Here is a 25,486-nt window from a genome sequence, read left to right as displayed (position 1 = left end):
TGTTAAGCATCTTCCACGTATGAATATGGAAATAAAATTCATTTCCTTGAGATGACACGCCTAATAAAGTTCAAGATGACTGGAAACAGACCAACGTGAGAGGTGGGAACATGAGGTTAAGGGAATAATTCTTTAAAATGGACCCACTGTGCTGACTCCAATATGTTTTCTCTTTCAAACAGCAATTTACTTGCAGCCCTACTTGGCTGAAATGGACAGGATATGTTACATTCTCAGCAAGTTGTTATCTGCAGGACAAATGCAGGTCCAAAATAATTCCAATAAGAGGAACACAAGTTACCATGAAGGGGTAGACTTTTGTGAGCTTTACACAGACCAGATCCCAGAATTCAGGGAGATAAGGATGATTCCCCCGAACCATAAAATCTGAAAGCACGGGTTCCAATTAGAAAAAGTCAGCATGGGCCAAAATGATCTAGAGTGGTCATGGCAGCAGAGACTTGAAAATTGGATGTGATTCTGCTGTCAGACAGAAATCAAGAGGTGGACCGAGGCAGAACTCTCTGGAAGCTTCCCTGGGACCCCAGTAAAACTGGAGGGCAACAGAGGCATATCCTCCCTTTCCTCTCTGAGAGGATACCCTCTCTGTCTTTAGAAGGCCCCCTTTACCCCTTTCCCATCCCTTCTAATGAACTCATGCCTGTTACTCTGAGTGATGTGTCTGAAGTCTTTCTGACTTCATCACAAGAATCAGGGTTTGAAGCAGGGGCCTTCATCCTGCCTCAGTTTCCCTGAAGACCCCAGCCATGTAACAAGTCATTAAAATCATTAATGATTTGGCCGTGAACAGCGCAGACCTAGGCCTCGGAGAATGTCCCCGCCTCTCAGAGGAGTCACTGCTTCAGCAGAGGCCAAGTGTCAGGAACTAATTCAACAACTTCTGAGATAAACACACAAAGAGAAGCACCTGGGAACCCACAGGGACATGGCAAAGCACAGCACTTTCTGACAACTTACAAGTCATTGAGTATTCCTAGAGCATAAAATGTGAATATATATTGCCAGAGGATGAAAATAGGGAGAAAAAAAAAAAAAGATAAGGCTGAACTAATTAGTCAAAGGGAGTCCACCAGGACCTGCCAGGCCATCGGGGCAATTTAGAAATTATCCTGTTATGATGAAGCAACCGAAGCTCCCAGTATTGATAGGACTCATTCAAGGACACAGAGCCAGTTAGTTGGGGGAGTGGAGAGAATCTTGCTATGGTTTGATTCTTAATGAGTATTCATTTCTTCAGAATTTGCTGTGATCAGTAATTAACACTGAATCCTGAAATCCCAATGAGGTACATCGAAGCTGGCTTGGCTTTCCAGAATGAGGTTGATTAACATAACTGATCAGTCAAGGCCACAAGGAAGCCTTTTTGATTGAAGGGTTAACTTTCAGTAGGTTTCACTGATGTTGATTTTTCTCTCATGCTTCCTGTTAGTAAGTTTTATCTTTACGGTTTTTAAGAGAGTCCAATATTGCACCTAAATCTGATTTTAAATTTTCATGTCATTTCCAAACATAAAATTACCTGTCAATTTTGTTATCCGTGTGAATCTATTAACAATGAAATAAATACCTGATAAACTTGTTGAAAAAAATAAAATAAAGTGCAGAAACAATTCAGAAACAAACTATACATTTCGCAAGAATCATGTATAACCTAACACAAAAAAAATGTGATAGAGGAGCCTTACAATTAAATAGTAGTAACAAATAAAGTGAACAATAAATTCTTCAAATCAAAAATATTTTTCAGTGACATGTTACAGTTCCCAGGTGGAATGCCTATGTGCGCAGTATTGATAAAAATTGATTTGTATTTCAAAAAGAAATATTTCTAGAAGAATATTTTTAGTAATCTATGTAAAAATAAACTAATCCTAAGGGGATGTTGTCTAAAGGAAGGTATACTAATGCCCCCTGCAAGAGAGTAATGCTCAGAGATTTGCAGTATTCAGGTGTTCCCATATCTTCCAGATGATCAATTTGCCTCTGGGAGATTTTGAAATTGTTTTTTATTTTTCTGTTCTGGGAATATCAGGAGGTGCTGGGGCATACTGAGATAATGGTAATGGTTTCTTCCCCTCCAAGGCTAAGAATTCACTTTTAAAATTGTCTTCCTCTTTAGTGATAAACCATAGATGTTTTGATCAAAATAATATGAATAGTAAATAATCCATAGCAAAAGTCTCCTCTGCTTTAAATTAAATTACCACCTTCTTGTATTATTCAACTAAATGTTTCACTACTAGAGAGGGATGATCATATACTTTGAGTTGATATTTGAAGGAAACAAGAAACTTAGCTGATTTTAGGCAAGGTTCCTCTTACCAATTAATTTAATGTTTTCATAACATCAGAGAGGATTGAGTTTTTTATTCTCTCCATATTTCTTCATAAGGATAAACATGTTTATAACATCATTATATCATCAGAAGTCTAATTATTTTAAATATTCTATTTACTTCTGGTTTAATCATTCATTTATTTTAAAATGCTTAATCATGGCATATGGTTTAAATGCACTCATGTTAGCACAGTGGTGAATGTTTGTAATTTATAAACAGGCAGTTTTCTTATATGAGCAGTAAAATTGCTTTTGTTGTTATTGACTCCTGAGTGCAGTCAAAATTTGAAGCCCTCTACTTCGAAAAGCTCTAATTTGAGAAATTAACTATCAATATTACAACATTTTTAGGCCTGTGTGATCTCTTCCATAATAAATTTTAATGAAGAATTCTAATAACATCTTAATTCATAAGTCCAGTGCTACCTTTCCATTCCTCCTTTTCCTCACTGCACTAGATTTGACACTGTTCACTATTTCATTTTTTTAAGAAAGCGCTCTTGAAACTTGTCTGCATGAAACTCTGTTTTTGTGGTTATTTTTTTCCTCCTTTTTCTCTGCAGTTTCTACCTGTCCTCCTGAGCATTGGTTTGCAACCTACAGGCAATGTTTCTGAGAATTTCATTCTCAGGTGTTCTCATGTACATTCATTCCCTAGGCAACCTCAACCACACTCATTATTTCATCAACTACATAACAGAAGTACACTGGCCATTGCCACACACTCTCTCAAGCACTACCTTCCAAATGCAACTTGAGATCTCCTTTTCTCAAATGTGTTCTGTTCTGTAACTCACTATCTGAGAAGATGAAATCATCCTTCACCAGGTACCCAAGCCACTAAGGTGAACCTTATCCTGGATTCTTTCTTCTCTCAGTCTCTCCCACACCCCTTATTAAATTACTGTATAATTCAAATACTAATCATTCTTTGAAACCCTAAGATTCTCTCCATCATAACGCTTTGTGTTCTGGCCCATAAAATTTTTCATATATATTATTACAATAGCCTCTTAAGTAACCTACCTATCCCATCTTTCCCCATTTGATCCCTTCTCACACTAGTAGAATTATCTTTCAGTGAAAAATCATCTTTTTATTTTACCTAGGGACTAGGGATATAGCTCAGTTGGTAGACTGCTTGCCTTGCATGCACAAGGCCCTGGGTTCTATATATATATATATATATATATATATATATATATATATATATATATATATATATATCTTATGGGCCATCATTAGATACATGACAAAAACATGACCCCTATAAACACAGTTATGGCTTTTTATAATGAGTCTTAAGCCCACATTTTTTGGTCGGTTTCTACCTATTCTGTTTAATAGACTCAAAATTAATATCTACATCAATTATATACAGGCCTCCAGATATAAGTATAGTCACTAAAAAAATAAAATTCACAAAGTATTAATTTAACTTGGATTGAAATGGAATATTTTTTAATATAATAAACAATGCTAACAAATGTAGGCAGTGTCTAATAAATTAAACACCTATGGCATCATCAATTTTTTTGCTTTTTAATTTTAGAACTTGGCAGTATAAGTTGGACGTCTTAAAATGTCAGATATATCATCATTGCATCCAAAGGCTGCATATTCCCCATTTGGGGAGAGAGATTTTCTTTCATCATACACTTCAACCCTAAAATCACTATTATATATCTATGCCCTACATTCTACTATTCAGATGAGAGAATCAAAAATGATAACAATTTCCAATGCTACGTTCAATATTATTCTTTCAAAGAAGGGAAGAAAAATCTTCAAATATTTTAGCTCTTTTCTCTCCAGTCTTCCTGACCCAGCTGATATAAACCCAGGATATAGTTCAATAATGATACCAAATACAAGCTACTGACACAGATATTTTTAAAAACACAAATTGTACCAGTTACTATATACTCACAATGTGTTATGAGCTCCTTGGGAACTGATAAAAATAGAGTAATACATCTAAAGTGCTCTAATTCTCATGGGCTTTAAATGGACTTTCTATTTTTTGATGCAATTCACTGTCCTTTTGAAAAAGTTCACACCCATTTTGTAGAAATGCTTTTCATTGTGATGTTCTAATCACTGAGGCAGACTTATTTCACAGGAAACACCCAGATTTAAATTCTCTAAGATCATCTGTTAGCTTGTACAATGTCAATATTTAAACACACTCACTTTGGTATGATTTGGTTTCTGGGTAAGGTGTGTTGATTGATTGATCACTTGATGCAATTCCAGAGATTCAACTCTGCTGTATCATTTCCTTCCTCCTCCATTTCAAATCAATCAGCCTTTTATTTTCTTAAACTTTCTTTTTATGACTACCGGGTAGTAATTTCTAAAACACATCTGACAAGAAAAAAAAGCAGAATTTCTCTGTTATCTGGAAATAACGTTTTAATTTTTAGGCATGCTGGATTTTATTCTTCACAAATATGGCATTTATGGATTTACTTGAGATTCATTTGGTCCCTCTCTTGCATTTGCAGCCAGGTTTTGTAGAAAACTAAGTTGTAAAGCAATGCTTTTCAGCAGTTTGGGATTTCAGCTCAGGAGCACAAGTTAACCCCCAGGTTTTCAGCATGATTACATTTATCTATATTTAAAGTACAAAGGAATCAACATGCTGGAAAGTAATTGCTCTGTTGCCATAGGGAAAGAGATTAGGAAAACTGTGAGTTTAAGGGAGAAACTGCCTGAGTAGTAATCCCTTTTATTATCTATTCTAAGCCATAAAAGATTCTATCCCAAGCCTAATAAATAATTATGTCATGAACTGTAGGGTCAGAGGACTTCAGCAAGACTGCTAAGAAGTCCAACTCTCAGAAACTTCCTATATTCCTAAGGTCATATTATCTCTTTTAAAAGTATCTGTTTGAAAGCACTAAATGCAGTCAGATGCTAATGTGCACAGCAGGGGAGAACAATTACCACAACCATTCATTTGCTAGGTGATCTCTAAGGCCTATCCTAACTTTAAAATTCTATGTCTGTGTCTAAATTAGAGAGTCATTTTCATTTGAATTGACAAAACTAATCATATGTTTTAATTAAGATATTTTCTTTTCATTAAATGAATGTGTGTCAGAACAGAGAATTATGTTAATGGAGAGCCCAACATCTGTCTGCAAAGCTGGGGTCATGGAGCCAGCAGAAATTAGACAAATGACCAAGATCTCCTGAAATAAGTTTACTGGCAGAGCTTGGGCTAAGGCCTCTGTCAGTTGGGCAGGAGGAGTAGACAAATGTACAGAAAAGTCCAGATGAGAATGAGAGTTACAGGAGATAAACATGGAGTAAACACACAAAACAAACGGTGGAAAAGCAGACAAAGCAAGCTCTGGAGGGTGCAAATATAATCCCATTTTACTGTAGAGCCACTCAGTGTCCCCCTGCTCCCCATCACTTATGCTTCCATGGTAAACTCTCTTAAGCTTCCATTTATTCCAGGGCCATAGAAATAATTTGGAATCCAACTTCCATGCCAGAAGTCTTTGAAAATCATATTCAGAAACAATTCTAGATACTATGAACAAATTATGAGCACATAATAAAAGCTGGGTTTGAGGTTGGGGTTCATGTTGGGGGCCCCTGGGAATATACTAGGTAGTACTAGTGGTTTCTTGACCTTCGCATCTTGTCTGTTGCCATTCTCTACTTCTGGAACCTGGACCTCCTCTGCAGTACTGACACAGGATCCCACAGTTAGATTTTTGACCAGATCATCAAAGAAAATAATCAGATCCAAGTAGTGATTAATTTGACTCCACTCCTCTGTAACATATTGGACGGAAATACCATCATCTCTCAAGGCTCACCTCTAACATAAAAAGCCTCCATAACTATTTCTAGCCAAAAAGTTTCCCTCTAGGATCTCTGCAATTGGCCCATTTTCTTCACAGTGATCCCATGCTGATTTACACCATTCTTAAATTGTTTTCTTCCATAGTTTAACTACTTGATGGCATTTTATCCTTTATATGACTTTTTGTCAGCAACCACACGACTACCTTCATCAGGAAATGACTATGGAGTCACAGTATAGTTCTGAGGGTATGGGAGCTGTGTCCATCTTGTTCATCTCTGTATGTCCAAGCACTGAGCCCAAAAAATAATTGTTGAATGAAAGTGAGGGCAAGGAAGGAGGACTATCCCCTGTACTGAAGGGAGCAAATGTGAGACAATTGCATTATTAAAACCAAGAAGCAAAGGAAAAGTAGGTGTAAGGGGAAAAATAACTCTTACTTTAAAAATATGAAATATTTTGTATCCCAGCAAATGTTTAAGATTGATAAAAATATATCTCCTCATAGATGTAAAAGTATATTTCTTCCTCTAGGAGTTAAGTTTCATGATGAGAAAAACTATGATTTTTATATCTGCTACAATATAACGAGTGTTAGGACCATGCCTGGTACTTACCTAAATATTAACTACAATAGTAACTAGGTTGATTTAGTTAATTAATATTACATGCATGCCCCATTTTATTAGTATATAGAAATTGTCCTTTATAAATTTAATAATAGTAGGAATTTAGAGTGCTCTCTTTGTGTCATATACCACTAAAATACTGTATAAAACATCAAAGCACTTTAGTATTATGGCAACTCCTATCCTGAGAACAGCACTATGAAGTAGTTGCTGTCATGATGCCTGTCCTGTGTCTGATGACAAGGAGGTATTGCAGGTTAAGTCAATTGTCCTGGGTCACCGAGCTGGTAGATCGTGGGGCTAGGATCTGAATATAGCAGTCATTCTCTGTAGGCCACCCTGTGACTCATTGTCAAGTTCTGCTCAGTTACCTCCATAATGAAAATAATGCTTCAAAATTTATATTGACTATCCTATATACAAAAACAGCCAACAAGAGAGAAATTGAAAGAGAAATTATACACATATACCCTTTGGAATATAAGAAGGATGAAAAAATGAGAGAGCAAGAATTGAAATGGTAAAATCAAGATGCATAAGATGTCTTAGTAAAACTTAAAACTGGGCAGAAGAGGAAGGGGAAACAAACAATTTTACATTAAATTGCTCTTGCTGGCCTGGCACAGTGGTACGTATCCTGTAATTCCAGTAGCTTGGGGAGCTGAGACAGGAGGATTGCAAGTTCAAGGCCAGCCTCAGCAAGTCAGCAGGACCCTAAGTAACAAGTAACTTAGTGAGAACCTGTCACACACACACACACACACACACACACACACACACACACACACAAAAGTTCTTTCTATGGAAATGATGCTACTGAGAAAAGAACTTTAATTATCAGATTATCTCAACTCCCCTGTGAAGGGAGCTCAAAGTAGTAAGAATTGAATACCAGGGAAAGCTGTGGGATGGCTTCAAAAGAAAATTTAAAAGCAGAACTAGAGGGACACTGATGGAGAATAAGAAAACGTGAGGAATGATTAGTAATCTCCAGCTTTACCATTGAAGGCAAGACAGATGTCAGACCCAGGGTTATGAAGACAGGAGGGGAATCCAGATCACACTGCAGTAATGATGAGGTCAATGCGGGTATTTTTAATTTAAGGTATCTTTGTAAAACTACAGTTTCTTTTCTGAGACAACATTGTTTACTTACCTTTCTATCACTGCCACTAGTTTCTCTCTTGAATCGCTGAAGGTCGACACATATAAGTCTTCATGAGCTTCTGCACACCTGCTCCTCCTGTAGGGTACTCAGCAATAGTAAAAGTCACCATCATCTATTTAGGGACCTAATCTGTCATGTCAGATTTTTCTCACCTTGGTCTGTTTGCTCTCTCATTTCACATCTACTCAATCACATAATTCTGAATTCACATTCCTAATTCAATTGAATGCATCTATTATTTTCTCTCTCCAATTCTAAGTCCTCATAATTTTGCACCTACATTTGGTGTTGTTTTGGCTGATGAGTAAGTAGGTATTAACTGAAAGAAAGTCAGGAAGGTGGGACTTACTTTCTCCTTGTGGTAGAAAAATCCTAGCTTGTTCCTACTTTATAAACCAACTCTTTGCTTACACTTAGAACTCAGCTAAAAAATTACCTTCAGCAGGAGACATTTTCTAACTTCAAAGCTAAGTAGGCTGCTCAATTACCTCTTCCCATGGTACTTTGTGTAACATTTAGCACCTCTATAACTACCTGTTCAGAGTCCACTTTTCAAACTAAATTGTAAGTACCAAAAGGCAGTAGTCTGTCTCTATGTTGTACAATGGCTTCCCCAGTGCCTGGCAATAGTACATGGCCAAGGATTTATAAAGTAAATTAATGAAAGGAGGTTAAGCTAGATCACACCTCCAAAAACCACCTATTCACTGATGATACATGCAAGATCAACTTCATTATGGAAACTGCATTAGAAAGTACAAAAGGTACATGAAAATTAAATAAATAAAATACTTAAAGTTCAAATTTATTTCCCAGATATACTTCGGACATTAGTTGATGTAGAAGAGGAAATTGTAAAAACTGACTAAGCCAAAAGTATCCACTGTTGATTGACGGTTATCTAGTGAATTGAATAACAGAGCTGGCATGCTTGCAACCTTGTAAACAGTGGGATCAGCAGGAAGAATTACAGTAATGCTCTGTTGAATGTGTTTGAAAATACCAAATATAAATCACTTATTTTTCTGTTTCTCAACTAGAGCAAAATGGGAATTGTAAAATTATTACTTATGACCACCATGCATTTGATAAATCTCAATTGAATTCCCTCAGTCCAGAAAGTATTAGGAAATACTAAGAGTCGTATATTGACATAAAACAGTCATATTCAAGGAAAAAGGTGACAAGAGTTTTAACCCCCCAAAGACACTGAGCAATCTGGCAACTTCCCAGCCAGCCAAAGTGGCAGAGAATTTTCTGAGTTTGAATTTGACCTGCTTTTCTCCCTTGGGAATGGCATATTCAACTTATCCCCAAGATTTCTCAGAGCTAATCCTATCACAGGAGCCAAGAGAATAGCAAAAGTTATAATTGATTTTTCTTTTCACTTAAATTCTTTCAAGGACAAAGAAAAGAGATCTAAAAAGTGGTTCTTACAATAAATATCATTCTCTTTAAAAAAAAAATTCTTTGTAGACTTTGTTCTTTCCCAAGTGAATTTTAACACATAGCCAATAACCGTTGCCCTTTACTCCAACAAAATAGTGTTGAATACAGATTAGTATAAGTCACTCAGAAATTTAAAATCTAAACAGAAGAGGGTAATTTTAAAAACAAAATGTTAACTCATTTTCAATTTTTTGTCACTCTGGGGACATGGACTATTTAGGTATTCCCTTATAAGTGTGTGTAGTCAGATGGCAGATGCCCTTTCAATCTTTTAAAAATATTTTTGAATTGTAGATTGAAATAATATATTAAGAGATTTCAATTTTATCCAACATTCTCTATCTTGGAGGAAGAATTAAAATGCAACAGATTACTTAGTATATTGGAATGAGCATAATAGCTTTCCTCAGTTAAAAGTCATTGGGGCTAACATTTTTGCATAATGAATACCTTTAACAATTAAACGGTGGAAAAGAAATGAATTAAGTGTTATCACTTAATAACGCATAAATGTCACAATGAGGCGTCTACTTCCTATTTCTAGCATGCAAAACCTGGAGGAAAAACAAAAAAGCAAGGCCCTTGAAAAGAATTTGGAGTACTATTTTGAAGGAGTAGGGCCATCAATATTCAGGTTTGTCCTTTGGTAGCTAATAGTTATGTTTATAATTTAAAATAAAAACAACACTGAGATGTTGTTTTTATTTTAATGCCAACAAATTCTATATTTCCTGAGTGTGTATTTGATGAAATTGACATGATAGGTCATTTAGAGTCTTCAGCTATGATAAGGTTATATTGGTGGAACTTATGAAGTTAATTCCACTTTCTGTAAGAATTCTTAACCTGAGAAACAGGTGATACATGACTCCCTGTATGATCTATTATATCAAATAACTTCTGGAGCCCAATTTACTTTAGTGTAGAGAAAAGGAGTTCATAAAGGAAGTCTTTCGAGAATTTTTGTTGGAATACAAGAATTTCCTTCTCTACACATTCTGTAATTATTTTTTTAGAACTTATACTTCTAAAATAACCATTTTTCTCACCTTTTTCCTTTTCTCCTCAAAACTTTCAAGAGATGCTTTCTCAAAAGGAATTTTACAGTTCAAATAACTATAAAGGTAGAAAAAATATTCTATAAATTAATCATAAAAGAGTATTTAAAAATTTGCATCTCTGAATGTGAGCATATAGAGAAAAGTAGATGCAGGAGCTGATAAAGAACAAAATAAAGTGTCCTGATTATTTCATCTTTCTATTCTTTCACATCTTAGATTATTAGAATTTACTTATAAAATGGATGCTTCCGCAATATTAATATCTGTTTTTTTTCTCATCTCTAAGTTAATGTTTATCTCCTCTGAAAATTTCAGATAGAGTACAAATAATTTGGTGGATTACAAATAATATCCTAATATTCTATTTAATATATCATCATATTAAAATATAATTATTATTTAATATATGAAAAAGTAGTATTGATTCAGGAAATAAAACTGACCAATTTAACACATAAAATCTATAACTTAAACATTAAAATCTTCTTTAATATTTTAAAATTCTAACTTTAAAAATCTCTGAACTATTTCTAGTAGGAGTGGTTATCCAATATTGAATCTCTCTCTCATATTTATTAAATGATTATTTGCAAGAGCACATGTCTCACTAAATACCCACAAAATGAATTTGTGTGTCATCCTTTTCAAGGATCTAGCTGGTCTTCTCTTCAGTACCTTACTATATGCCTCTGAGAGCAAATTGCTTCACCCCAGATTTCCAGTGAGGTCCTGTAATACTGCAGTTGTCACAAACCAGGTCTAAAATATTACAGTGATTCCACTATAGAAAGTATAGAGGACCCAAAGAACACCAGGGGTATGTGAAGAGCTCTTTCCTCCATCAAAAAATAACAAGCCCTAAGTACAAACTCTTAGGCTAGTTAAAGCCTCTCAAAATTGACACCCACAAGATTTAAATGTTTTTCCACACAGCTGAATCACATTTAATAATATAGAATATCACTATTCGAGACCATTCTTACCATTGTTTTTTTTTTATTATATTTGGACCTTTTAGGAATTATATTATTATGTACAGAGTTATATTTTTTATTCAAGGTAATATTATACAGGTTTTCTTTTTCCTTTTGTAAATGATACTAGCCAATGAATAGATTTTATTTTATAATAAAATTTAGGATTCTTCACCATGTTCTTTTATTTTATGTTGCTGCTAACTTTGAAGTATGAATTATTAGAGATTTATTTTAGATGCATTTTTCTATAGTGACAGCAAGAAATGATTCAAACACCTTTCATTATTCTATCCCACAAAGGTGTTAATAATACATAAATTTTTATTTTAAATTAAAAATTTCAGTATATGATGCTATATTAATCTTCAATCATGAATATTTCTGACACTATTAGATACTGATATCCACTTCTGCATTTGACTTTACAATTGCATGACTCTTTTTTTTTATTGGTTGTTCAAAACCTTACAAAGCTCTTGACATATCATATTTCAAACATTTGTTTCAAGTGAGTTATGAACTCCCATTTTTACCCCAAATACAGATTGCAGAATCACATCGGTTACACATTCACATTTTTACATAATGCCATACTAGTGACTGTTGTATTCTGCTACCTTTCCTATCCTCTACTATCCCCTCCCCCGCCCCATCTTCTCTTTCTATGCCATCTACTGTAATTCATTTCTCTCCTTGTTTTTCCTTCAAATTCCCCTCACAACCTCTTTTATGTAGTTTTTTATAACAATGAGGGTATCTTTCCATTTCCATGCAATTCCCCTTTTCTCTCTCTTTCCCTCCCATCTCGTGTCTCTGTTTAATGTCAATCTTTTCTTCCTGCTCTTCCTCCCTGCTCTATTCTTAGTTGCTCTCATTATATCAAAGAAGACATTTGGTATTTGTTTTTTAGGGATTGGCTAGCTTCACTAAGCATAATCTGCTCTAGTGCCATCCATTTCCCTGCAAATTCCATGATTTTGTCATTTTTTAGTGCTGCGTAATACTCCATGATGTATAAATGCCACACTTTTTAATCCATTCATCTATTGAAGGGCATCTGGGTTGGTTCCACAGTCTAGCTATTGTGAATTGTGCTGCTGTGAACATCGATGTGGCAGTATCCCTGTAGTATGCTCTTTTAAGGTCTTCAGGGAATAGTCCGAGAAGGGCAATAACTGGGTCAAATGGTGGTTCCATTCCCAGCTTTCCCAGGAATCTCCATACTGCTTTCCAAACTGGCAGAACCAATTTGCAGTCCCACCAGCAATGTACAAGAGTACCCTTCAATTACATGACTCTTAATAAAATATTACTCAACCAAAACACATGGCTGCACATAAGTGTATTGCATCATCATGAATATCCACCTCAAATTGCAACACCATAATGGGTTGTCCAAAAAAACACTAAAATTCATTGAAGTAAATAATGATAGAAAAATCAATTTTAACTTCTCACATTCCAACATTAACATGAAAAACATTTCTTATATTAGCAAAAACTATACTTATCATCCTGGTGCACAGTATCTCTATTTTTATGCAAATTTGATTGTTAATGTCTTGTTTATCTTACAGTGTTTGTATACAAAGAAGCAAAAACTGTGTGAGATGTGATAAGATTTATTATCAGAGTTATTGGACATAAATTTCCATCTAGCCAGAAGGTGAACTGAAATGTGTTGTAAATGATGGATTTTCCCTGTTTAAGGAGAAGAGGTGGACAGTAGATTCTGTTTTATCGTGGATTAATATCTGGTGATTACAGAGCCCTTAGCCTTTTGCCTTGAGGGATGTACCCCATCTCTGCAAATGCAGCCTTTGATTAAAAGGGAGATAAATGAGAACCATTTTCTTTGTTGTTTTTTTTTTCCCTGTCCCTTCTGGAACAGATATCCACATTTAAATTCTATTTATTTGTCTTACATAAGAACTCATACCTCCCACAATATATTGCCACTTTTCTTTCAGTCTCTGCAGTAGCTCTGACCCAGTATGAAGAATGCATAAGATCTCTCTGTTTCAAAACTCATTAGAAGGGATAAGGGCAAAAACTTTCATTGAAGAATAAGCCAGAAAGGACTTGAATACAGAAAAACCTCAGGGGAGTTCTAATTAGAAAAGTTGGCACGGGTCAGGAATAACTTGCTCTTTTTTGCATATGAAATTGTTCCAGATTGGAGGAAGAACTCAGAGACATTGACTCAGAAAACATAGGTTGATACTGAGCTTTTTGTCACCTCCAGAAACTTGTAACCCCTCAATTTAAAAAAAAAAAAAGATATATCTCTTTCACAGTTTGTCAGAATTTCCTCAGATCATTGGAATTACAGGTCTTTAGGAAATAGAATGTTGTACTGACATGTAGCGTAGGTTGTCTTTAAATTAGAAATGTCACTGTCCAGTATTCTTCTTTGACAGCTTATTTTCTCAAGTCAGTACTTTGGGAAACAACTTGCAATCAGTTATTATTACATTTTATTTTTATACATGTTTGGCTGTATGTCTTCCTGTCTTCTGAGTTTATGAGAAATGATAATTGTACAAGGCAATTCACTTAACACTATTGAGTACTTACTAAATGCCAGGCATTTGCTAGGAAATTAGCATGCATAAATTTCTTACGTAATCATTCCAATAATTCTCTCTGAATGCTATTTGCTCTACTTTATGGATAGGAAACTGGCCTAGAGGTGTGAATTGGGCAATTTTTTTAATGTTAAACTGCTGTGTTTTGCCCCCATATACTTCTTGTTACCCAATAACTTTTTCATCATTCATCTATACCTACACTGTTATGTCAGATGCCTAAGAGACAGGGAGACATCATAGAATTTTATAATTTCCAATTCTCAAGCTATAGTCTATTATATTTATTAAATTAATTTTATTTTGATGTCATGTAACATTAAAGTTTTATAAATATTTTACATTATTATATTTAATAATGTAATATTAGATGAAAACACTAGAATATATGCATTTTTGTTATACATAACTTGTAGATGACTTCCCTGTGACCTTTCATGAAACCCTTACACAGACCTGAAACTAGAGATCTTGTCAAGATCTTCTCAAAAACATTAAGAGGTAGAATGAGGTTTCAAATCTAAGCTTCCTCACACTCACCAGAAAAAATGACATTGGAGGTTGAGAGGTTAAGCCCAACTAAGGGGTGAATGATTTTTTTCTAAAAAATGACAGATTTGGAGACTCATTGAGAGGGTTACTTGTGTCTTTTTAAGTCAGTTAAACACTGGATAAATTGCAAGAACCCCAAATTCCTCTAAGCCTACTATCAAACCAGACTAGAAGAAATGCTAGGACAGAGCCTATAGGCAGATGACCAAATTAACTTGTTGACCTCCTACCATATCCATGTGTATCAACATTTTAAATAAAAAAGAAGTATTTTTTTTTCTGATCCATAGGTGGAATATGGCACAATTCTACTAAATTCTTGATCTCCAGAAGAGCACAGAATTAGTCAAATCTTCTCCATGTTCTCGAGTCCTCTAAGGTGGAGAGGAGATAAGGCAGGAGAATAGCAACAGTTCCAGCCAGAGAGCTGTCCAGATGTGAAATGCCCATCACAGTGAATGTGCAGAATCGAAAGATGTGACAGGATCGATACAAGACAGGTTTTTCAGGAAGCTATCAAAGCTTAACTTCAGGGCTCCTAACTTGCACAAATCCATCTGAATACATGGCTATGCTGAAATTAGCTTAAGGTTTCCAAAACCCTATTTAACTGAGGAATGGTTTGCAAAACTATGGCACACCTATTTAAAATACATGTCAAGTCCAGTAAACTTTGTCAAATTTATATCCTCAAGCACAATCATTCACAGAAAACTATAACATTTATATCAGGACAGAAAGTTCTCTGGGGCCCTCACCTACTATTCCACACTCAGAAGCAAATATTCATCCTATTTGACCATCTTTTTACTTTTCCTAGGTTGTTTTGACTCTCCCAAGTTTTAGCATCATGATGCTTATTTTTTCAAAGAGATTTAGACTTAGTTTGTGGCTCTGCTATTTCTGCTTCCCTCTCTCAGGCTTCACACTTTTGCTTTTTCTGAGGAGCTTAGTAGTCTCACTCCACACAGACATGGTTCAAATAAAAGCCCTTGGGGTGAGGAGAGTTTTTGAGAATACACAGTCTTTTTTGGCTTCCTCATTTTTTTCACTCTCTTTCTGTTATTTCTTTTCCTTTCTCAATTTCCAGTTGATTCTGACTTTGAACTTGGGCCTGTGACTTGTCAGTCCACGATGACTTCACTATTTGCTTGAGCTCTATTTGATGAAGACAGTTTAATGGGAAAATCCTGGATGGAACAGGATTTCAGCCAGTCTCTTTTCCTCTAGGTTCTGCCTGGTTTTGGTCACTGGACAGTATCTTTACAAAGCAACTTCTTGAAAATAATTGGTCCAGGAAGCATACTTGTCTTTGAAAGAAGTTTTGATTTTTTATACAGCTCTCTAATATTTTCAAAACCTAGATCTGTTATCTACTTTTAAAAATACACAGAACTAGGATACTTTCACTGCAATCTTTACAAAACAAGGTAATATTCAGCTGTTTCTCACTGACTTGCAGAATCCACCCTGCTACTGGTGTAGGGCAGCTTTAGAGTGGTGGTGGCACTTGAAGGACCCTGCAAAAAGGAGAAGAAGGACTGGTACTATGTGTAGTTTGAATACTAGGAGGAGATAATTTTGAGTAATGTTTAGCTTAGGTCCTTTATTTGATAAAGTTATTCTAATTTTATATAGCAAACTCATGATACTCAACATGTACAAATCATCACGCTGAGGTTTGTTGTTGTTTTTTTTTATAAATTCAATGGTTTGGTTTATGTAGCATTATGTTTGTAGATGGCATGAGAAGATAGGTATTATTTTGTTTGTTTTATCCTTTATAGAGGAACATAACTTTTTCTCCCCTGAAAAAGCCCTCTAGTGCAGGATGCCTAATAGAAAGACAGTTTAGAACATTTTTTGTGATGTTCGCCTCCATTTTTGGGAAGTATTACCAATAAGGCAAGTCAAACAGAGTTTAAGAAAAATAGATCATGGAACTGATTTGTCAGGTTTATGATCCCAACTACCCCTTCTTGAGCAACTATGGACAAGTTACATACAATCTTTTTTCTTTCCTATATGTTATAGAGTTTTCTGTTCTGTGCTGTTTGAAAAGATCATTTTACACATTCTGTAGAGCCACAAGCAAAATAGGCATTGGATAGTTCTGTTGTTGTTTAAGATTAATAACTATAAAAGCCCAAGTTTAATTAATGATTTTTTAATATCTAATTTTTAACAGGACTCAAATTTTTCACTAAGACAAAAAAAAAAACCACATTTTCTGCATCCAGTGAAACAATTAAAGAAACAAATAGTTTCTCTTCAGTAAAATCGACCTAGGGGAAAAGACCTATTTATATCTGTTTCCCCTGAGGCCATTTTTTTTTTCTGGAGTGAAGTTTAAGGAGAAATGAAATTTGGGGGCCGAATGACTCAATTATGTAAATGAACAAATTATATTTAGAGAAGATCCTATTTTATATTTTTTATTTATCCTTGTCTGAGTAGAAGAATCATTATCAGATACATTTGTTTTCTGGAATTCTGAGAAAGTGAATCTTCTATAAATGTGAAACATTTAGAAATACAGTTCAATTAACTGTGCCCTCTATAGGTCCTCTAGATATGGTTATTTCATAATGGTAATGCAATTTTGGTATCAGTAAGATGCACGACTAAAGGTTTCCACAGACTTTACACCTAATTTGAAAACTCTACACTATTATGGCCTCATAAGTAGGTTATTAAGCTTAAGTTTACCCTGGAGGAGGTTTAAAAGCTGGTCTCCTCCCTCTGCAAGTTCATGGCTGCTACTGTTCTTTAAAAACCAAATATGTTGCATAGGTGGTAAATAACACTGTTTGAACTATCATTTTTAACTTGAGATAGTCTTTTTTTACATGTGTGTACACAGGTTAAGGCACAAAGTATGCTACTCTATGATTATGTTAAATATATATTTTATACTCAAAGGGATGAAAAACACTTCTGAAAGTGGGAACATTTGAACGAGCCCCTAGGACTCTTAATATTGTCAAGTAGAGGAAATAGGTATTTAAGGACCTTCAGCTAGGTGCTTCTGTGCTCTTCTACTCACATCCCTCATTCCCTAAATTGAAACCTTCTCACAGGTTCCTAATTGATTGTAATATTAAATAGCCAACTCCTGTTTCAAGAATACCCAGTGAAGAAAGTTTTTATTTTAATGGAGGAATAAAAGGCTTCACACTGAAAAAGATGAGGTCCAGTACTTGCCTATGCAGTAGGCAGCATTTGCTGGAATGGAGGCCATTTTCTGAATCTATGAGCATCTCTGTGTGTCTGCTGTAAGTTAAAAGTTTCCTGTAAGTATCCAACACACCATTCCGTTAGTTATTTTCCACCAGCTTATGTGCTACAGTCAGTCCCTTTCCAGACCCCTCATATTCTGTGCAGAGACTATACAATGTTGGACATGTACAGTTGTTACTTCAAGTTTTTGATACAGTATCAAATGGTTTTGACACTTGTGTGGTTGCTGTCAACTTAGCACCATCATTAGTCTTCAAAAACTATGCACTGACTTTCTCAGGATTTCTTCCCTGTACTGCTAAGGTTTCTTTGCTGATGAGAGGATCCCAAGAGACATTTGCAAGGTGGAAGAGAAGCAGATGCCAAGATCCCCAGTGTCATGCAGGCCAATGCTACAGAGCATTTCCTGGGCAAGGTCTGAGGCCCTCCCAGGCTCACAGCCATCTTCCTCCACTCTGACTAAACTCGGTTGTAGTCAATACTTAAGATTTTTATGCTTACAAACCTTTTCTCTTGCATCATAGTAGGGATCAAATAAAATAAACTTAAAACTACAATTTTGAAATCTGCACTCTTTCCAAATAAATTGCCATTTTCACAGGGCATGACATAGTGTGGTTTTTATGAAACAACCCAGTTATCAAGGACATTCTCATTATGGGAACAACACAGGTCAAGTTAACAATTCAAAAAGGGCAATCAGTGTGACATTCAAGTTGAACTTCCTTTTGTTGCAATAAAGAATCATGAAGCATTGTTGAATAAATAAACCCCAGATGCTATTATTCATTGTGAAGCACAATAAAAAGAGTTCTGATGGGAGGCCACATTATCAAGGTTCAGTACATAAAACCCAAAGCATCTGCATTGTGCTTAGGAATTGGACCCAGACATGAAACTACTCCTCAGGTGAAGTATTCAGGGCATCTTGACACTATAGTAGTTTACCCAACAGACATTTTACTGAAAATGAAAATTTATGTGCAAAAATCAATATATTCTTCTACATAAACACTAAAGAAAAATTGCTAGGATAAAGAATACATTTAAAACTGTATCAAAATGCTTTATTCCAGATTTATTACTTAATATATTACTAGTCTAATTTTTAAAATTGATGATACTTAGTGAAAAATTAAGTTCTTAACAATGCCAACTACCAGCTTGCTGCTGTCTGCTATGCCTTTTATTGTTGCACATCCAAATAGATGTTTATTTGAGATTGGTTCACTGAGCATCACTGACCATTTTCTTTTTCTTTTGTAGTGCTGGAGATTGAACCTAGGACCTTTTGAACACTAGTCATGTGCTCCACCACTAACCTAAAATCCCAGCCCAGCATCGCTAATCATATTTTTTATGAAATAACATAATTCAAAATATTAAATGTTTTTCAATACCAGTTTCTTTTAGAAAACAAGTCCTTCTCTTGTTGATACCTTTCTTACCTTTCAGAAGAGCTTTGTTTTCAACTACTAAAAATATTTGGTGTTCCAGCACAATCATTTCAACAAAGTTGGTTAAATCTTTAGCTTCCACATACTCAAAACCCTAAGGTATTGTATTGTTTCAGAACAAGTTTACTCTTTTTTTTTCTTCCTAAAATAGCATATTTTTATCTTTGAAAAATATGTTATTATGAAGTTTCATTTGTGAAAGAAATATGTTGTTGTTACCTCATTTATTTCAACATTTCATTTTTTCACACTTTTTATGTGCTTCTTTGGAGTAGATGGAAAGTGGTTTTTCATACATGTTATTGAAAGTGATTTTGTAGATTGTTCTCCTCAGGAAATTTTGGGGTGGCAAAGTTACTGTTTTAACTTTATTTCATCCCCAAATACTTGAAGATTTTTAGTAGGATGTCTCTTGAAACACTCCTAGCCTAAGTGGAAGTAAATAATTATAAGATGAATAGAGTTTTTAAGTTATACTTTTTAGTTTTATAAATTGAAGTATAATTAAAAGCTATCTTTACAATTCTGCTTTACAATTTGATTAAAATTTTCATAAACATAGTTTTGCCTATAAAGTGACACTACGTAAATAATACGTTTTTTTAGCTGACATATTGTCTTCATTATTTAACTGCCAATCTATTTTGTTGTTAGTTAAACTATTTGAAACTTCTTAATGATGATTTTTGGTAATAGTTAACGTCATTCAAAACCATAATTACATTATTTTACTCAAAACATGCCATTTTACTTCAAATGATATTGAAACATAAAGCTTACATAAGGGGATTTTTCACTTAAAAGTTACATCTATGATTCCTACTTCTTTACATGAATAATTTGTCATTCAGGCCATGTTCCTATTACTGATGCTTTACCCATGAAATATGATAATCGCCTATGTACTCACATAATTATTGATCACAGACTAGTCCAGGAATATCAGAAATGACAATATAGTTGACATTGCCCTATTTTTTACTCAAAAGAAGAGGTCTGCAATAGGAAGCAAATGGTAGATTCTACCTGATTTCCATGGTCAGCCTAGCAGAGCATTTATTCATCCATGTGCACAGTCCACATATGACTGTAAGCACTGACTTACTCTCTCTAATGTTCTCACCTATATGCTGGGTCACAGAGGCAAAGAAGACACAGCTAAACACATCTTCCTTTCCGAGTCTAGGGAAGAGGAAACAAACAATAAAAGGTACAGAATTAAATGCATCAGTTAGTCAGTTAAGAGGATGAGGAAAAGTGAAGAAGGCTGAGTCCCTGGAATGAGGGCTACTGCTCTAGAAGACAGTGTCAGGAAGGTCTCTAAGCTGGTAGGCACCCAAGGAGACACAACTCCCTGAACCAGGAGGGAGTCACACAAGTCTGCCCTGTGCATGTGTTAGTTTTGATGGAGAATACTGACTTATGTGTTTGAGGGAATTCCTGTTCGCCCCAGAGAGATTTTTATTCACCTACCCTCTGAATTCAATGAAAATCTGTCTAGTCATTTTATAAATGGTGGTAGCAGACTCTAAGATCTGCAGGTGTTCACCTCTGCTCACTGCTTTTTCTATATTGTGTTTCTATATTGTGCTTATTTGAATAAGCATCCAGCTATTGACATTTTATATGTTAGAATCTTTCTACTTCAGCAAGTTTATTAATCTAAGAAAGAAAATTACAATCTGTCCATTTAAACAAGAATTATTCTGATAAAACCATTTGGGCTTTTAAGAGAACCAAATTACTGTGAAAGAGTAGGTAATGAATACTGCATTTTCTTCAAGCCCTTAATGAGCCTTTGCTATTAGGTGAGAAGTAGAATAGTATTGCATTCCATTCATTGTGTGTGAGAAAGGGGCTTCAGATTTTCAGAACCATGAGGAAGACTTTTCTTCCTCCTTTGGTTCTCAGTCTACTCTGTTATAGAAACCTGTCCTGACTTGATCATTTCGTATCATCTCCTCATGTAATCTATCAATTAGTCAACCGTTTTACTCCATATGTATTCCAAATCATTTCAGCTCCACATTGTGGAAGTATGTCTGCATTTCAGCTACCACTCTCTCTCCCTCCTAGACTATTGAAACATTATCATGAGTACAGGGAGTTATATTTACTATATCTTGTACTGTGGGATAAAAACTGGTTGCAAAGCAGGGAACAGCTTGGAAAAAGTGAGACTTTTAAGATCATTGATTAAAATATACCATTTTCAGTGTTTCTTCTTATTCTCATGCATCCCACATCGGTACAGTGTCATATACAGCCCAGGCTGAACTTAGTGTGATCTGGTGAAATGAGGAAAGAGCTGCCCAAGGCTAGTCCAGACAGCCATAGCCACAGCAGTCATTCTGAACGGGGGAAATGAGCACAATTACCAGGACAATTTTCTGGGCACATAAGCATCATTCTGTACATGTTGAAAATTTTTAGGTAGAAAAACTAGCAGAACAGACTTCAGACTTTACGTGGTTTGAAATGTGGAAAATATGAAAATATTTTGAATTTAAAGAAAATATATTTCTGTAGTCAAAAGGTAAGTGGAGCTTGGGGCCATATTTCTTATGCAATATTTTGAATATAGTTTATACTGTTAAGAGCAATGTGGGAATATTTTCAAATTTACAGCTATTGATAGAAATAGGCCATGATGAAAAATATTTATACAAACAAGAGACAAAAGAAATTAGAGTGTTCTATCAGTGCCTCTTTAATCTTCACCCATGAGTCTATATCTTCAACAATTATATCCCAGATGAAATGTCACCAGGCTCATTTTGCAGCCCTGTTGATTAAGCTAAGATATAACTCAGTGAGGTACACGGATTGAATTATTTTATACCATTTGAGCAGAATAGCCTCAATTGGTCTCTCAGAGACCTATCAGCTAAATGAAGTGCCTTTGTGTCCTTGCCTTGGGGCAACAGAACCTGAGGTTTAAACATGATTACAGAAGTTAGAGTTCACATGTGCACAAAATGCTAAGGAGTTGGAATAATTTTGCTTTCAGGTATTTGGAAAAAAAAAAGTTGATTGTTTTAATTTGGAATGTGATTTGTGGTTAAATTCTCTCCAGAATACTATTGCTCATTTTGAAAAAAAAATCTATTTGAGCATTCCACAGGAGTACTCAATTATGGAGAAAAATAATAAACAATAGTTACCTCTGCTATATTTTTCCAAGGAAGGATGATGAATCACGCCATTTTAAAGTTGGCAAAGTTAAATTTCAGCTGGTGATTAAAGCACTTATCTTCAGATAATTATATTTTGTCAGTGGCTCACTATTTTAAATCACTGAAATAGAAACACCCCCTTTAGCTTGATAAAGTCATGCATTTGTATTCTCTATAAATAGTTCTTTTCAAGAAAGGAAGCACAAAATTCATAAGAATACTATCACTTGTATTAAATGGGCAAAGGTGTAGTCAATAATTTTGATTGATAAATGTCATAGTTTCTTTTCCATGAATACAACAAATATTTAACAAACTGGATAAAACATTCACAATTTAAAGTTTATTTTCAGAATTAAAAAAAATACCTCAATCACCTTTGCAGTTTGTGTATATGGCTATTTTTGGTAAGAACTGATGTCATACATTAGCAGAGTTTGTGTTTATAATAGCGTTACCTCAATATTGTCCACAAGACAGGGCTCACTTTTCATAAAAGAGGAAAATATGGCTATTTGTATACATCACCATTCTGTAAAACATGGAAAATTTTAGACCTTGTTTAAAGGAGAAAAATAGAGAGATACAAGTTTAGAAGGGGAAAAAAATCTCTCACTCTCTTCATGAATTCTACATAAGTTTATTTGATTTTATAGATAATAAAACAGCTTAAGAGTAACAAAGTTTCTCAGAGCGTTTGTAAAAGACTGTTATTTAGTTTAAATAAAAATTATTGCTGCAGCAGCTGCAGGAAAGTCTGGCCCAAACACAGGGCCCTGCTTGTAATATGCTCTATTGCTTTCCTAAACAGAAGGAATCAAAGGGGCATAAAGAAACAAAAGATGAGCCAGTAAAGCACCCATACCACAGTCAATAACATAAAATGTCAGTCCTTACTCAACCCTATTCAAACAACCATGCATGATTTCTTCTGAAATTACTGCTCCAGGCTTGATGGTTTCTTCATTAGATTTCTTATTGCCACCTCTACATGGTGTTAAACCAGGGGTGAACAATGGAGCATCATAAAGCAGAGCCCCTTGCCAAGGGTCTCTGGATCTCTCTGTAACTAAAGAGAAAACTCTGATTAGCAGCAAGGAAACAGAACTGGCAAAAAAATTTCTCTTCCACTTTCTCAGGTGATTAGAAGTAAATAGCAATATAATTTTTAGAGTGGTTTTGTTATTTGAAATATACATGAAACTTAGTGTGGCCATGAAGTTTATGGAAATAATTAAATGCATTTTGAGGAAGCAAACACAAGAAAAGTCTTAAAAGGAATACCAAGATTTATTCTGACCTTTAGCTAAAAGGTTTTTCTCAAAACCCATAATTTTAAAATGGAAAAGTAAATAACAGTGATGCTCTTCAGTTTTAGTTTTTACTTCTGTTCAATTCCAGTATCATATTTTTCTTTTTTTTTATCTTTATTTATTTTATTTATTTTTTATGTGGTGCTAAGGATCAAACCCAGTATTTCTCAAGTGTGAGGCAAGCGCTCTACCAATGAGATATGACCCAAATCCCGCAAATCATGCATTTTCTACAACAATTTCTAACTATATGCCAATGAATCTCAGGCCTGTATTTCTAGTTCTCACCTCCAAACATACATGTGTTTTTTTACAGCCAGGACTTGGATCTCTCAGACATCTCAAAGTCAAGAGATCCAAAACTGACTGCATCTTTTCACAAAATTCTGTCCCTTTTCCTGTATTTCAGAGTTTACTTAAAAGTATTACTGTATCCAAGGGAGAAACCTCTTGGTCAGTCTCAGTTTTCTTCTTTTTTTTTTTTTTTTTTTTTTAATTGTTGGTGGTTCAAAACATTACATAGTTCCTCATACATCATATTTCACAGTTTGATTCAAATGAGTTATGAACTCCCAATTTTATCCCGTATACAGATTGCTGCATCACATCAGTTACCCTTCCATTGATTGACATATTGCCTTTCTAGTGTCTGATGTATTCTGCTGTCTGTCCTATTCTCTACTATCCCCCCTCCCCTCCCCTCCCCTCCCCTTTTCTCTCTCTACCCCTTCTACTGTAAATCACTTCTTCCATTTGAATTATCTTGTCTTACCCCTCCTTTCCTCTTATATGTCATTTTGTATAACCCTGAGGATCGCCTTCCATTTCCATGCGATTCCCCTTCTCTTTTCCTTTCCCTCCCACCTCTCAACCCTGTTAATGAAAATCTTCGTCTCAAGCTCTTCGTCCCTACCCTGTCCTTGTTTCCTCCCCTTATATCAAAGGAGTCATTTGGTATTTGTTTTTTAAAGATTGACTAGCTTCACTTAGCATAATCTGCTCTAATGCCATCCATTTCCCTCCAAATTCTATGATTTTGTCATTTTTAAATGCAGAGTAATACTCCATTGTGTATAAATGCCACATTTTTTAATCCATTCATCTATTGAAGGGCATCTAGGCTGATTCCACAATCTTGCTATCGTGAATTGTGCTGCTATGAACATCGATGTAGCAGTGTCCCTGTAGCATGCTCTTATTAGGTCTTTGGGGAATAGACCGAGAAGGGGAATAGCTGGGTCAAATGGTGGTTCCATTCCCAGCTTTCCAAGAAATCTCCATACTGCTTTCCAAATTGGCTGCACCAATTTGCAGTCCCACCAGCAATGAACAAGAGTGCCCTTTTCCCCGCATCCTCTCCAGCACTTATTGTTGTTTGACTTCCTAATGGCTGCCAATCTTACTGGAGTGAGATGGTATCTTAGGGTAGTTTTGATTTGCATTTCTCTGACTGCTAGAGATGGTGAGCATTTTTTCATGTACTTATTGATTGATTGTATGTCCTCTTCTGAGAAGTGTCTGTTCAGGTCCTTTGCCCATTTATTGATTGGGTTACTTGTTGTCTTATTGTCTAATTTTTTGAGTTCTTTATATATTCTGGTTATTAGGGCTCTATCTGAAGTGTGTGGAGTAAAGATTTGTTCCCAGGATGTAGGCTCCCTGTTTATCTCTCTTATTGTTTCTTTTGCTGAGAA

This window comes from Urocitellus parryii, chromosome 2 (assembly GCF_045843805.1).
Source record: "Urocitellus parryii isolate mUroPar1 chromosome 2, mUroPar1.hap1, whole genome shotgun sequence".
NCBI lineage: Eukaryota > Metazoa > Chordata > Mammalia > Rodentia > Sciuridae > Urocitellus > Urocitellus parryii.
The sequence above is the reverse complement of the archived record's forward strand: the minus strand, read 5'-3'. Positions refer to the sequence as shown.